The sequence below is a fragment of the Dasypus novemcinctus genome, chromosome 18 (genome assembly GCF_030445035.2).
Source record: "Dasypus novemcinctus isolate mDasNov1 chromosome 18, mDasNov1.1.hap2, whole genome shotgun sequence".
Taxonomy (NCBI): domain Eukaryota; kingdom Metazoa; phylum Chordata; class Mammalia; order Cingulata; family Dasypodidae; genus Dasypus; species Dasypus novemcinctus.
Window position 1 is genome coordinate 74788817 of NC_080690.1, and position 12285 is coordinate 74801101.

Below are 12285 nucleotides of genomic sequence, written 5' to 3' on the forward strand. Positions count from 1 at the left end.
TTTAAGCCTATCATCTGGTCTCTAGCTCTCTGAGGCAGCTTGGTTTACTTATTTCACATCATTGAGGTCATGTAGTATTTGTCCTTCAATGCCTGGGTTGCTTCACTCAACATAAGGTCCTCAAGATTCATCCGTGTTATCACATGTGTTTGTAGTGTATTCATTCTTAAAGCTGAGCAGTATTCCATTGTATGTATATACCACATTTTATTTATCCATTCATCTGTTGTTAGGCATTTGGGTTGATTCCAACTTTTGACGATAGTGAACAATGCTGCTATGAACATTGGTGTGCATATATTGGTTTGTGTCCTTGTTTGCAGTTCTACTGGGTATATACCCAGCAGTGGAATTGCTGGGTCATATGGGAAATCTATAGCTAGTTTTTTAAGGAACTATTAAATTGTCCTCCAGAATGGCTGGATCCTTCTGCATTCCCACCAGCAGTGGATGAGTGTTCCTATTCCTCCACATCCTGTCCAGCATTTGTAGGCTTCTGTTTTTTTCATAACTGCCAATCTTATGGGAGTACGATGGTATCTCATTGTAGTTTTGATTTGCATTTCCCTGATAGCTAGAGATTTGGAGCATTTTTTCATGTGCTTTTTAGCCATTTGTATTTCTTCTTTGGAGAAGTGTCTGTTTAAATCTTTTCCCCATTTTTAAAATGGATTGTTTGCCTTTTTATTTTCAAGATATAGGAGTTCTTCATATAGGCAGGATATAAGTCTCCTATCAGGTATATGGTTACCAAATATTTTCTCACATTGTATAGCCTCTCTTTTCACTTTCTTGACAAACTCCTTTGAGGTGCAGAAGGCTTTAATTTTGAGGAAGCCCCATTTATCTATTTGTTCTTTTGCTGCTCGTGCTTTTGGTGTGAAGTTCACGAAGCCCTTTCTTATTACAAGGTCCTGTAGATGCTTTCCTATGCTGCTTTCCAAAGTATGGTCTTGGCTCTTATATTTAGGTCTTTGATCCATCTTGAGTTGATTTTTGGATAAGGTGTGAGTTAGTAATCCTCTTTCATTCTTTTACATATGGATATCTAGTTCTCTGGTCACCATTTGTTGAAGAGGCCGTTCTCTCCCAGTTGAGAGGGTTTGGTGGCTTTATTGAATATTATATGGCTATATATGAGGTTCTATGTCAGAACTTTCAGTTCAATTCCATTGGTCTGTGTGTCTCTCCTATGCCAATACCATGCTGTTTTCACTACTGTAGCTTTGTAGTTATGTTTTGAAGTCAGGTACTGTGATTCCTCCAATTTCATTTTTCTTTTTCAATATGTCTTTAGCTATTCGGGGCCTCTTTCCTTTCCAAATAAATTTCATAGCTAGGTTTTCTAGTTCATTAAAGAATGCTGTGTTGATATTTATTGGGATTGCATTGAATGTGTAGATCAGTTTTGGTAGGATAGACATCTTAATAATATTTAGTCTTCCTATCCATGAACAGGGAATATTCTTCCATTTATTTAAGTCTTCTTTGATTTTCTTGAACAGTGTTGTGTAGTTCTCTGTGTGTAAATTTTTTACATCTTCAGTTAAATTTATTCCTAGGTTTTTTTAAAATTCACTATTGTAAATGGTATTTGTTTCTTGATTTCCACCTGAGCTTGCTAATTATTGGTGTACAGAAATGCTACTGATTTTTGTGCATTGATCTTATAACCTGTGATTTTACTAAACTCATTTATGAGTTCTAGAAGCTTTCTTGTAGACTTCTCAGGTTTTTCTATGTATAGTATCATGTCATCTGCAAATAATGAAATTTTGACTTCTTCCTTTCCAATTTGGATGTTTCTTATATCTGGTTCTTTGCTCAATGCTCAAGCAAGTGCTTCTAATACAATGTTAAATAGAAGAGGTGATAGTTGGCATCCTTGTCTTGTTCCTGATCTTGGAAAGATTTTAGGATTTCACCATTGTCAATGATGTTGGCTGTGGGTTTTCCATATATACTCCTTATCATGTTCAGAAAATTTCCTTGTATTCCAATCTTTTGCAGTGCTTTTTATCAAGAAAGGGTGCTGTATTTTGTCAAATGCTTTTTCTGCATCTATAGATATAATCATGTGATTTTTTCCCCCTTCAATCTGTTTATATGGTGTATTACATTGATTGATTTTCTTATGCTGAACCATCCTTGCATACCTGGAATGAACCCCCACTTGGTCCTGGTGTATAATTCATTTAATGTGTTGTTGAATATGGTTAGCAAGTATTTTGTTGAGTTTTTGCATCTAGGTTCGTTAGAGAAATTGGTTTGTAATTTTCCTTTCTGGTGGTGTCTTTGGTTTGGTACTAGGGTAATGTTGGCATCATAAAATGAGTTAGGCAATGTTCCTTCTGTTTCGATTTTTTGGAAGAGTTTCAGCATGACTGGTGTTAGTTCTTTCCAGAATGTTTTGTAAAATTCACCTGTGAAGCCATCTGGCCAAGGGATCTTCTTACTTGGGAGGTTTTTAATGACTGATTCTATCTCTTTACTTGTGATTGGTTTGTTGAGGTCATCAATTTCTTTTCATCAATATAGGCTGCTTATGTGTTTCTAGGAATTTTTCCATTTCCTCTGAATTGTCCTTTTGTTGGAACATAGTTTTTCAAAGTATTCCCTTATGATAGTCTTTATTTCTGTGGGGTAAGTGGTGATAGCTCCTTTCTCATTTCTTATTCTGTGTATTTGCATCTCCTCTTTTTTCTTTGTTAGTCTAGCTAAGGGTTTGTCAATTTTATTGATCTTCTCAAAGAACCAGCTCTTGCTTTCATTTATCTTTTCAAGTGCTTTCTATTTAGTTCTACTCTTATCTTTGTTATTCTTTATTTCTTCTTCCTTTGGGGTTACTTGGCTGTTTTCTTACTAATTCCTCCAAGTGTGCAGTTGGTTCTTCAATTTTAGCTCTTTCTTCTTTTCTGATGTATGAATTTATGGCTATAAATTTTCCTCTTGGTACTGCTTTTGCTGCATCTTCTAAGTTTTGTTATGTTGTGTGATCATTTTCATTAGTTTCAAGGTAATTATTAATTTCTTTTGAGATTTCCTCCTTGATCCACTGTTTTTCTAAGAGTGTGCTGTTTAATTTCCATATCTTGTTGTGAAATCTGGGCCTCTGGCCCTTGCAGATTTCCAGCTTCACTCCACTGTGGTCAGATAAATTGTTTTGTATGATTTCAATCTTTCTGAATTCATTGAGCCTTTCTTTGTGGCCTAGCATATGCTCTATCTTGGAGAATGATCCATGCACCCTTGAGAAAAATGTATATCCTGCTGTATTCTGGTGTAATGATCTGTATATGTCTATTAGCTCCTCTAATATACTGCTCCTCTAATATACTGTTCAAGGTTTTTGTTTTCTTATCGATTCTCTTTTGTGATGTTCTGTCCAAAGTTGATAGTAGTGTATTAAAGTCCCCCACTAAAATTGTAGAGGCATGTATTCTTTCACTTAGTTTTTCCAGTGTTTGCCTCATGTATTTGGAGGCACCCTTGTTAGGAGCATAAATATTTATGATTGTTCATTCTTCTTGAAAGATTATCCCCTTTGCTAATATATAGTGTCCATCTTTGTTTCTCACAATTGTTTTGCATTTAAAGTTTATTTTGTCTGATATTAATATAGCTACTACTGCCTTTTTTTGGTTAGTGTTTGGTTGTAAGATTGTTTTCCAGCCATTCACTTTCAACCTCCTTGAATCCCTGGATGTAAGATGTGTTTATTGTAGACAGCATATAGATTGGGTCATATTTTCTTATCCAATCTTCCAGTCTGAATATTTTGACAGGTGAGTTTAATCCATTGACATTCAGTGTTATTACTTTCAAGGAATTATTTATGTTAGCCATAATTTCTTTGGACTTGTGTTTGTCATATTTTGTTTTTGTCTTCTATCTTTTTTGTTGCTCTCACACTCTCCTCCAACTCTGTCTCTCCTGTTTATTTCTTTCTTCCTTCAGAACTCCCTTTAGTATTTCTTGAAGGGCAGGGTTCTTCTTAGCATACTCTTTCAATTTCTGTTTATCTGTGAATATTTTGAACTCTCCATCATTTTTGAGTGCCAGTTAGCTGGATAGAGTATTATTGGTTGGGATTTTTTTTCTTTTAGTACCTTGACTATATCATACTACTGCCTTCCTGCAGCCATGGTTTCAGATGAGAAATCAGCACTTAATCTTTTGGAGCCTCCCTTGATTGTGATGGTTCTCTTTTCTCTTGCTGCTTTTAGTATTTTCTGTCTTGTGCACTGGACAATTTGACAAGTATATGTCTTGGGGTCAGCCTGTTCAGATTTATGCTGTTTGGGGTGCATTGAGCGTCCTGGACATGTACATGCATCTTGCTCAATAGATTTGGGAAATTTTCAGCCATTATTTCCTCCAACACCCCTTCTGTCCCCTTTCCCTTCTCTTCTCCTTCTGGGATGCATATAATGCATATGTTTGTGTGTTTTGCATTGTCATTCAGGACCCTAAGTCCCAGCTGGAATTTTTCTATCTTTTTATCGATCAGTTCTACTATCTGTTTCATTTCAGATGTACTGTGTTCCACATCACTAATTCTCTCCTCTGCCTCTTCTAATCTGCAGTTATTTGCTAAGAGTGTATTTTTTATTTCTTGAATTGTTGTGTTCATCGCCATCATATCCATTATCTTTTTGTGCATGACTGCAATTTCTTCTGTATTCTCTCCAAGTGTTTTCTTCACATTGTTAATCTCTTCCTTTACTTCATTAAATTGGTTGCTAATATATGTTTTGAGAGCTTTAATTACTTCTCCAACATCCTGTTCCTCTTCCTGGTTTTTAGTTTGTTCATTGGATTCAGCCATGTTTTCCTGATTATTGGTTTGATCTGTAGTATTTGTTGCTGTCTGGTCATCATTTTATCTTAACGGGTTTAATCAGTTCTTTGTCTAGTTTTGGAATTTAATTAATTGCTTGTATATAAGTGTTATGTCTTCTCTTTGTCACTTGGTTCTTGCTCTATTTGCTTGTTGCTGGCTAAGTTCACTTTGAAGGAAAATATTAGGGCCAGGGAAAGCAAAATGAGTAAGAAAAGAAAATTTATAAAGTAGTATTGATAATAAATGTTAACAGAGCAACAATGTGAGATCTAGGAGAATGGATATTAGACTCATGGAAGTTGTGTAGAGTTATAGCAGTAAGTAGAGTATCTATAATGAGACAGTCAACTGAATATGGGGAGGAATATAGTATGTATTAAAAGGCTAGTGTTTTCATGAGAGAGGGAAAGAGACAAGAAAGACAATAATATAAAGAGTGAATAAAAGACAGAAAACAGAACAAATGTGTTAGAAATAAAAAGTCAAACAGATAATCTCTCCTGCAAAGAAGTGGCTGGGTAGGGTTGGAGTCCTGCTGGACCAGGCTGTTTTGGGTGTTTGCAGGGCAGGAGGTGTCTGGACATTGATTTAATGGGACAGTGACAGGAGATTCTTGTAAGAGGTAGAATTTTGGGTCACTTTTACGGAGATCGGGGCTGCATGCAGGACTCTTCCCCCTGGGGCTGGCGGCCCAGCAGCAGCATTTCCTGGAGGCTTTGCTGTGCTGGGGAGTTCCCAAGCCCTGAGTGGGCTGCTTTGGGGGCTTGCAGGGTGGGAGGTGTCTGGAAGTCGATTTGGTGAGACAGTAATGGAGGAGATTCTTGTGAGAGGTGGAATTTGGGGTTTCTGACACAGAGGTCAGAGCTTCTGGCTAGAGCCCCTCCCCCTAGGGCTGGCGGCCCATCTGCGGCAGTCCTTGAGTTGTTTGTAGTGCAGCAGCACCCCCAGCAGGCTGTTTTCAGGGCTTGCAGGGCGGGAGGTGTCTGGAAGTCGATTTGGTGAGACAGTGACAGAAGAGATTCTTGTGAGAGGTGGAATTTTGGGTTTCTGACATGGAGGTCAGAGTTTGTGGGCATGACCCCTCCCCCTAGGGCTGGTGCCCAGCTGCAGGGATCCCTGAAGGCTGTGTTGCGCTGCAGTGCTCCCAGGCTCCCTGTTAACTGGATGTGTGGTTCCCAGGTCTGTGTCCTCTAAACCCTGGTGGCCCACACTCCAGAGACTCACACCTCTTGAGTCTGCAATATCACAGACTTCCTATCCCTGAATCTACCGCACCCTGAGATCCATCTAGGTCCTTGATTATCCTAACCCTCAGCATTTGTGTTTTTTTTTTCTTCTTTTCTCTCTTTTTTTTTATTGTCTTGGTTGCTAATATTGCATTATCCCTGGTCTTTTCTCCTATTTTATCCCCCAAGTTCCTTTTTCATTTATGTAGGTTTTTTCCTTCTTTTCTTTTTCTTGCTGGTTTCCCTCCCTTTTCTTTGCCCACCCCCCTTTTTTCTTATCTCTTTTTTCCTTTTCTCTCTTTTTCTTCTTATTGTATTTTATTTATATAATAGGTGCTGCAGGGAGCGCTTCACATTTGCTGTGTTTCCTCATCCTCCATTTCCTTGTTTCTGTGTGAATTGATTTTGGCCACCTACGCTATCCCCTTTCCCCCACATCTTGCTATCCTCCATCATCTACTGTCTCTCTTACATTCCACCTCCCTTTCTTTGGCCCCCAAATGGTCTAACTTTTAATTTCTAATACCTTTGTTCTGTTTTTTCTTTTATATAGTCTTGATATTATTGTCTTTCTTTTCTCTTTCCCTCTCTCATGAAAAGACTGGCTTTTTAATTCATACTATATTCCTCCCCATATTCAGTTGACTATCTCATTATAGGTACTGTACTTACTGCTATAACTCTACACAACTTCCATGAGTCTAATATCCATTCTCTCAGATCTCACATTGTTGCTCTGCTAACATTTATTACCAATACTACTTTACACATTTTCTTTTCTTACATATTTTCCTTTCCCTGGCCCTAATATTTCCCTTCAAAGCGAACTTACCCAGCAACAAGAAATTAGAGTAAGAAGAACAAAGTGACAAAGAGAAGACATAACACTTATGCAAGAACAAAAACTAATTAATCCCCAAGACTAGAAAAAGAAGCTAAGGAACTGATTAAACCCATCAAGATAAAATGATGACCAGACAGCAACAAAAAACTACAAACCAAACCAATAATCAGGAAAACATGGCTGAATCCATTGAACAAACTAAAAACCAGGAAGGGGGGCAGAACATCGGACAAGTAATTAAAGATCTCAAAACATATATTAGAGACCAACTTAATGAAGTAAAGGAAGAGATTAACAATATGAAGAAAACACTTGGAGAGGAAATTGCAGACATATACAAAAAGATAACAGATATGATGGGAATGAACACCACAGTCCAAGAAATAAAAAATACACTCTCAGCAAATAGCAGCAGATTAGAAGAGGCAGAGGAGAGAATTAGCAATGTGGAAGACAGTACATCTGAAATCAAACAGATGTAGAATTGATCGATAAAAAGAAAAAATCCGGCTACGACTTAGGGACCTGAATGACAATACAAAATGCACAAACATATGTATTATAGGCATCCCAGAAGGAGAAGAGAAGGGAAAGGGGACAGAAGGGGTGTTGGAGGAAATAATGGCTGAAAATTTCCCAAATCTACTGAGAGGGATGGATGTACATGTCCAGGAAGCACAACGCACCCCAAACATCATAAATCCCAAGAGGCCCACCCCAAGACATATACTTGTCAAATTATCCAGTGCTCAAGACAAAGAGAAAATTCTAAAAGCAGCAAAAGAAAAGAAAACCATCACATATAAGGGAGGCTCCATAAGATTAAGTGCTGGTTTCTCATCTGAAACCACAGAGGCAAGAAGGCAGTGTTATGATATAGTCAAGGTACTAAAAGAAAAAATTTTCCAACCAAGAGTACTCTAACCAGCTAAACTAGCATTCAAAAATGATGGCGAGTTCAAAATATTTACAGATAAACAGAAATTGAAAGAGTATGCTAACAAGAACCCTGCCCTTCAAGAAATACTAAAGGGAGTTCTGCAGGAAGAGAGGAAAAAAACAGGAGAGGCAGAGTTGAAGGAGAGTGAGAGAGCAAAAAAAAAGACAAAAAGAGAAGGAAAAAAACAAAATATGACAAACACAAGTTCAAGCAAAATATGGCTAACATAAATAATTTCTTGAAAGTCATAACACTGAATGTCAATGGATTACACTCACCTATCCAAAGATTCAGACTGGGACATTGGATAAGGAAATATGACCCATCTATATGTTGTCTACAAGAAATACATCTTAGACCCAGGGATTCATGGAGGCTGAAAGTGAATGGTTGGAAAACAATCTTACAAGCAAACAATAACCAAAAAAAGGCAGGAGTAGCTATATTAATATCAGACAAAATAGACTTTAAATGCAAAACAATTGTGAGAGACAAAGAAGGATACTACATATTAGTGAAAGGGACACTCTCTCAAGAAGAACGAACAATCATAAATATTTATGCTCCTAACAAGGGCATCTCAAAATATGTGAGGCAAACACTGGAAAAGTTAAGTGAAAGAATAGATGCCTCTATAATTATAGTGGGAGATTTTAATACACCACTATCAACTTTGGACAGAACATCTCAAAAGAGAATCACTAAAGAAACAAAATATTTGAACAATATATTAGAGGAGCTGGATCTAATAGACATATACAGATCATTACACCCGAATACAGCAGGATATACATTTTTCTCAAGTGCACATGGATCATTCTCCAAGATAGAGCATATGCTAGGTCACAAAGAAAGGCTCAATGAATTCAGAAAGATTGAAATCATACAAAACAATTTATCTGACCACAGTGGAGTGAAGCTGGAAATCTGCAAGGGCCAAAGGCCCAGATTTCACAAGATACAGAAATTAAACAGCACACTCTTAGAAAAACAGTGGGTCAAAGAGGAAATATCAAAATTAATTAATAACTACCTTGAAATTAATGATAATGGTAACATAACATACCAAAACTTATAGGATGCAGCAAAAGCAGTACTGAGAGGGAAATTTATAGCCAAAAATTCATATATCAAAAAAGAAGAAAGAGCTAAAATTGAAGAACTAACTGCACATTTGGAGGAATTAGTAAAAAATCAACAAAGTAACCCCACCGTAAGAAGAAAGAAAGAAAGAACAAAGATAAGCACAGAACTAAATGAAATAGAAAATAAGAAAGCACTTGAAAAGATAAACAATACCAAGAGCTGGTTCTTTGAGAAGATCAATAAAATTGACAAACCCTTTTTGAGATTAACAAAGAAAAAAGGAAAGAAAATGCAAATACACAAAATAAGAAATGAGAAAGGAGGTATTGTGGGGAGCCACCTGCTGTGAGGTCTGTTTATAGCCTCCAACAACATGGCGGATTTCACAACACTGCCCTGCCATTTTCTTCTTCTTCTTCTCCTTTGTTCTCCCCTTCCTGCCACAACTCTGGTAAACACAGTAGCACGCATGCTCAAGGCGTGAAACTCTGCAGACCTAGCGCAAACTTTCAGCCAATCCCCTCCTTGGACGCCTGTCACCTGCAAGACTAGCCTATCACCTGTGGACATGTTCCCTTTGAGGGAGTATTTACTCCCCGGCAGGCACAGGTGTGGCTGGCAAGCCTGGCAGAATCCAAGGTATGAGATCGGAAACCGTCTCCCTTGGAAGGCATCAGGGTCGAGGTGGCCAACGCCTCCCCTCAAGCCTTCTGTCCATCTCCGCAGCTCACCAACCCTGCTAGCCGCCCATTGAAAAAAACTGTCCCCCTAAATTTCACCTTTCCCTAGCAACCGCCCAGGGTAGCCAATCAGAGGCCTCCGGTGGCTGGGCCAATGAGCGGCTTACACGTCACCCGGTACCCTATAAAAGTGCGTGCGCTTCTGCAATAAAGCAGACCTGCACCATCCGCCTCGTCTCCGCAGTTGTCCTTCGAGCCACTGTGCATCCTCTCACGCCTGCGCCTCCCCACCCCGAGCCCCCTGTCTAGAGAAGCGGGGGCTCCTCACCTCATTTGGTGCCCAACGTGGGGCCTGGCTTCGACCGCTCGCAGTCGTCCAGGAGCAGGTAAGGACCCCTCCGGGTGCACCTCCCCTAGCTAGGATGGGGAGCTCACTCTCCTGGCAGCAAAGCCCGCAGGTTCAGGCCCTTGCTGCCCTCTTAGACTGCCACAGATGTAAGGTCTCAGCCCGTCAGCTTCAGACCTTCTGGGGCCTCCTTCTTCCCTTTAACCCCTGGCTTACCACCACCAACCTCTGGGACACAGACACTTATCGTGTGCTCATAGATCGGGTCACCTCTGCCATGGAGCACGAAAATAAGCGTTTCCCTCCTGGCCTCATTCCTACCCTCATCACCATTCGCTCCTGCCTCCAAGGAGCTGCTCCTCCCGCCGCGGCTTACAGCTGCGAGGAGGCCAACCCCACTGACGACAGGGACGACGACTCCATCTCCCTCGTGTCCCAGCTTAACAATCTCTTAGAGCCCACGCAGCCGCAGGCGCTCTCTCCTAAAGTGCAAAATCTTGAGCCATCGGCACCTCCGCTTAAGCATCAAGATGGCGCATTTCCGCCTTCTTCCCCGTCCGAGCCCAAACATGGCGCACTTCCGCTTTCTTCCCCGCTCGCCACGCCCAAGGACCCAAGCGGCCACCCCCCATCTCCTCTCCCGGGGAAGGCGCCACCTCCCTCCGCAGCGGCTACGTCACTCTACCCTGAACTTTCTGCTGCCACAGCACAGGAAGTCCCCAACTTCCCCCACCCTCCCTGTCCACAGGGTGGGGCCGCTGCAACCACCCCGTTCGCCCAGGCGGCTAGCACCTGCCTAGGACTAACCAACCCATACCCGCACACCGGCTCCTCCATGTCTGCCCCTTGGCCGTTCCCCACCAGTCTCGAGTCGCAGCCAAATAATAATTCCCCATCATTTCCCGCTGCGCACTTCCAAATGATGTGTCAGGAGCCTTTACCTCTGCCTGCCCCGAGTGGCTCTGCTCAGCCTTCAGCCAGCTTCCCCCAGCTCTTCCCCCTCAACATCCAACAGACTCCACAGCGCCCCCTCCCTTGGTACCCCCACGAACGCGCAGAGGTCAAACGCCTCAGGGAGACAGTGAAAGAGGACGGTCTCGGCAGCCCATACGCCAGACAGCTCCTCGATGACATCTCTCTTCACTTAAATCTCCCTTACGATTGGCTCTCTGTTGCCCGCGCCATCCTAACTCCCGGTCAATTTGTCAACTGGCGCGCGCATTTCCAGAACCAAGCCGAACTCCAGGCAGCCACCAACCTGCAGAACGGCGTCCCCTTCCCGGCCGAGGCCTTCTTAGGCACCGGGCCTTTTGCCAACCCTGGGGTATACGCCCGGGCGCCTGCCGCCTTTTGGGATCAATGCCGTTTGGTTGCCTTGTGAGCCTTTCAAAGCTGCTCGGCTATTAAGACTGATGGTCTCGCTAAACTTACCCAAAGGAAGGACGAGGACTTCTCAGCCTTCATTTCGCGAGTCCAAGAGGCCTGTGAACAAAAAGTAGAAAATGATCAGGCCTGCCGAGCCCTCTCTAGGGAACTTATCCTAGAAGGGGCAAACTCGGCCTGCAAGCAGGCCATCTTGCCTGTGCGTGATAAAGACATACATGAATGGATATTGGCGTGCAAAGACTTAGATCAAACCACCCAAGTCCTAGCCACCACCCTAGCCACCTCCATAAACCATTCCACCCAGAACCTCGCCGACACCTTGGCCTCATCCCTGGCCGAGGCCCTCTCCCTTACCGGAGGCTGCTTTAAATGCGGGGAAATGGGCCATTTCGCCCGCGACTGCCCCCAAGGACCCTGCCCTTCTAACCATCGGCCTCCAGGGCCTCCCACTCCTTGCCCAAGGTGCGGGCGTGGCTATCACTGGGCCAGAGACTGCCGGTCACGCGCAAATAAGAACAGCAAGCCTTTAAACTTCCAAGGGGGCGGGCCCCAGCCCCACAACCAAGGGGTTCCCCCCCCCCCGGCCCCACAACCAAGGGGTCCCCCCCTGCACGCAAACCACCAAAGCCATAATGTGGTCCATCCCCATCCACCAAAATAAACCTCTTCTAGCCATAAAAGTTGGAGGAAAATGTGGAGGGCAATGGTTTCATGGCACCCTTGACTCCGGAGCTGAAGTCTCCTGTTTCCCCATTTGTTATGAACACCTATGGGAAACCATACTGGGTCCTCCCATACAAGGTGCCACTGGGGAAGCGCCCTCCCAAAAGACTAGGAAATTAATTCCATGGGAGGACGAAGATGGACACAAAGGGCTATTTCAGCCTCTCATTGTGCCAGAACTCCCTACTATTCTATGGGGCCATGATATCCT

The 12285-nt window shown here is 42.2% G+C and overlaps 1 long non-coding RNA gene across 1 annotated transcript in view; it reads right to left on the reverse strand.

Moving 5' to 3' along the window:
• The window catches only part of LOC131274219 (uncharacterized), a 92740-nt gene extending 81292 nt beyond the window's left edge, over positions 1-11448 (reverse strand). The window contains exon 1 of the long non-coding RNA XR_009181416.1: positions 11397-11448. This is a non-coding gene — a long non-coding RNA (uncharacterized lncRNA). The remainder of the gene's footprint in view (positions 1-11396) is intronic.
• Between the last annotated feature and the right edge of the window lie 837 nt (positions 11449-12285).